This window comes from Corvus hawaiiensis, chromosome 9 (assembly GCF_020740725.1).
Source record: "Corvus hawaiiensis isolate bCorHaw1 chromosome 9, bCorHaw1.pri.cur, whole genome shotgun sequence".
Classification (NCBI taxonomy): domain Eukaryota; kingdom Metazoa; phylum Chordata; class Aves; order Passeriformes; family Corvidae; genus Corvus; species Corvus hawaiiensis.
The window spans coordinates 10,359,042-10,363,310 of record NC_063221.1 but is presented as its reverse complement, the minus strand read 5'-3'; positions in this window follow the sequence as shown (position 1 = coordinate 10,363,310).

The following is a 4,269-nucleotide window of genomic DNA, read 5'->3' as shown; positions in this document are numbered from 1 at the left end:
TGCAAAACATTTATACTCTGATTTCAGCAGTCACTTCCCCTAAACCTCTTGCAACACACAAGTGTTTCTTTTTTTTAAACCCCCTCTCTAAACCTTGCTAAATGAATAAACAAATGCCTGGCAATTTAAGTCGACACATTCCTTTCCCTGTGGTCTGCTTGTTTTGACATTACCCTTTTTTTTCCATATTTAGCCCTTCCATGCTCATATAAGGTTATGTCTTTTGCTATCTAAAAGTTGTACAACTAAATTATTTTGCAATTCCTTGTGTATTGTATGCTTAGTTAGAAAACAAATTAATGGTAAGTGTGTGTAAAAATGAACTGCCCTATACATATAATTCAAGATGTAGGTTGCAAACAATCAAAATAAAAAGCAGGCAAACATGAACTTAGGGGTCACTCACTGGTTCTTATAGAAGATACCAACTACCCAGAACAAAGGAAATGTATTTGGTCAAATTCCTCATCAAATAAACCCAGGTGATGTTGAGGCACTTCAGTATCACATGAGAAATGATAAGGCGGAGAAGGTTTGAATGGATTGTAAGACAGATAATGAACTTTCCAAAGAAAAATATAGCATTTCGCAAAAAGAACCATATGCCTAACAAAGGAACTTCGCATGGGTTCATGTAAGCAACAGTCATATAGTCTAATAGCTTCATGAAATGTCTTGGCTTTACAAGTACTCTTCAGTGGAAATGTAGATCATAGGAAGAGAATTATTTGAGACTGAGAATTAGGGGGAAAAAACATAATTCTACTAAGTGCTCCCAGGAGATGGACATAAACCAGCTACAGGCCAGGTGCCCTCCAGTGGTGATGTCTGACTGGAATGGAGCACACCCAGATCCATCTTGTAAATGTTCCCAAAAACCCACATAACATATCCTTAAAAATCACTAGACTCCTTAGTGTACTGCTATAGGATAAAAATGAGTGTCTACAGAAAAGATCTCAAATCAACAGCAGTTGAAAATTTTTCTCTTCTTAAAATGCAGATGGAATATTTCTTTTTAAACTTTGGGCTGTGTTTTCTGTCACCAGTTGTAAGAAATGGTCTTAGTAAAACTGGCATTCAGCTGTTTTTCCTACAGAATGGACTTCAGAGAGCATAATATCTCTTCCTTTCCCTTGACAAATGACTCATGTGGAGAATGAACTCTCACCCTGCTCCATGACCCTGTGATGATTGATCAGCATCTGGTTTGCAGTTACTGGCGCACACCTTATCAGTAAGTGGATATTTCATGCACCTGTCAAAGCTGTATTTTCTCCATTTTTAAGTATTAAATCTTCTGATGTCATGAAGCTCAAACTGGTTCAGGTTTTGTCAAACTGCTTTTGGGTTATTAAACTTGTAAAATAATTATGGGCTTGAAACACAGTCAAAGATACTTTCAGGTGCAGCTGAACCAGAACTGAAATTGAAATGGTACCATAAATTTCCTGACTGCTCTCCATAAATACAGGCATTGCTAGAACTATTCAAGCTAAAAGATAACATCAGTATGCAAAACTAGGTAGATATAAAATGTCTATGAATAAATTTAAGGTGTAAATTAGAAAACTCACCTCAGCTGGTGAAGCTCTGAAGCAATATTTGTATAGGCATAACACAGGCCTGTACAGAGAAACCATTTTCAATCACAAAGCAAGAGACCAGACTCGGTCCTTTCCAGTCCTGGGTTTGTGATCTTCTTAAGTCATTGACTAAACTTACCCTAGCCAAATGGAAATAGAATCAGGAGCTTAAACTTTCTTTCCTTGCTCACCTCTTTCATGGGCTATCAACTCAAAATCTAACATCTTTTAATTGTGTCTCACTTGGTTTAGCCACCTCCAGCCTCTAACAAAACAGAGCATACAGACAAATCATGCCTCAGGACCTCTAAGGCAAGGAGAAAAGAACTCCTCTCTAGAGTTTACCTCCTACTCATGAGAAAGGCAGAAACATCTACATAGTTATGCAACCACAAAGACAGTTGGATTTTGCCGAAGGAAGCAGAACTACTGCTTTGAGAACTGGTGTGACTGCACCCAAAATACTGCTGTGGACACGGCCAGACTGCCAAAATATCACCACATATTCCCTGTACAAGCAAAACTGCATGTCAAGGTGTGAGATCACAGGAAAGGACAGGTTGGAAGTTCTCTTGTCCAAAACTCCTCCACAAAACAGAGTCAGTGTGAGGTCAGAATAAGCTACTCAGGGTTTTATTAGTTCCTTACTCAACACGGAGGCTTAACATCAAAGTTCAGAGTGTTGGTTCAAACGTGAATCATTTTGAGAACAGTGTTAGGAAGCCATTTTGTGTTAGGAAAACAGACCTGAGTAAGTCAATGTATTCCATAGGGGACTAATGATGACTAGTAATGGGAGCTTAATTAGCCACAGCTGAAATAGCATCTCTGACCAGTGTAATTCCAGCATGTTCTAACAGCATGCTTGCTGTCACACTTGATTTTAATGACCTCATTAGAGCACACAGAATTCTAGCACCAGCCACTGCTTTGCCCAACAATTGTCATGAAAATGTCCTATCCCACTGTATTAATAGTGAGACTATCTTTGCATCCTGAACATTTGTCTCTCCTCACACTGGCACACAACTTCTGTGACTCATAATTACACTAACATATCATGTAATAGCTACAATCACAACCTAAGGGTGTGACAGGGAAAAACTGCTCAGTTTACTTCGTTTAAACCAAATAATCATCACACTGGTTTATTGATTTATTAATAGAACACAATTAACTAGCAATCAGTGGCATATACTTTCAGGTTCAGTATGGGCAATACACTGTCAAACAAAATGCTAATAAACATCTAACAAATAAAGAATGTTTCTTCACTAATCCCCCAAAGTTCTAATTGCGCACACAAAGCTGTGCACCCACCCACCCACAGTTATACACACAGTTTCCCTCTCACACATGCCCCTGTAGGAGATGTGGGCACTTTTTGTGTACTTTGCTGCTCCTCACAACCTGCTAACGCACACAGCGGGGAGGAAGCACCACAGCCCCAGCTGTGAGTCCCTGCCTATTGCACCTGCCCAGTCACTGCCCGGGCTGGATGAAGGCTGCTGGCATGTCCACACAGAGTTTTTGGTGCCAGGGGATGAACACAGAGCAAATGGTGTCAAACCTACCTCATCTGTTTTTGACTGCTTGCTCCATTCCCACTTTTTTCCTTCCTGTTACAATTTCATTTGTCCCATATGTTTCTTTCCAAACTGGACCTTCCCTTATTTCAGAACTCACCTGGTAACTCCCTAGTGGTTTGTCATCCCCTTTAACAGGACCAGCTGTGGCACAGTCAATCTCAGACAGGTTTGGATGCTTGAACTTGCACTGCTGTCTTATCAGCTGTTGCTGTTCAGATCATTTTACCAAGAATGGGTCATGGGAGCACCCCTGCAAACAGAAACATAGTACTAGGAATTCTTTAGGAATATTCCTTCAGCTTCTTCTAAGGTAAATTATATAACAGCATGTGCTTAGGCAGCATTTTGCAGCAATGACAGGAGATATATCATGTCCAATTCTAAAAGTAATATAAACCCACTTCTGATTGCGTTTAAGTACCACCTCATTCTCCTGCCTTGGTGCTCTATACTCAAAAGTGAAGTGAAAATTACTTGAAAAGGTGTTCTTTGCAAAAAAAGATGTTCTCCTCCTATATAAAAGCAGCTGTCAGTAACCCTACTTTTAAATGAAGTAAGTCCTCCTACTCACAGCCAAATGAAGCTTTACTGGAAGGCAATTCCCAGGTTATCACCATTTCCCACCAGCCTGCTCTCCCGGGATGCAGTGCTGCTCTTCTCTTGTTCCCACAGCTCCTTTCCAGGTCACCACAGATGCCAGAGGGCCGGGGTGCACCAGGACCCTGGGTGGCCCTGAAGTGTTCGCTGTCCCTTTTTGGATCTGTGCTGTGCTGGCTTAGCACAGAAGAATAAAAGGATCAGGTCAGATCGAATGCCCTGTGTCTGAAACAACTCTCTAAAGATCGTGCTTGCAGTGAAGGGTCCTGCTCACCCGGCTACAGAAAACACGCCCTCTACCTACCAACATTTCAGTTTAATTAGATACATGAAACTACCTCCTTTTTTTTTTTTTTTTTAATGCTTTCAGAGGAATTATCAAATTTGAAATCCCTCATTTCGCTTTCTGCCCTAGCTTTGCAGCTTTACAGTGACCTTAAAACTCTGTTCTCACTTCGGGCTATTTCAGTCTGTTACTGTCTCTGAATCACTATCAA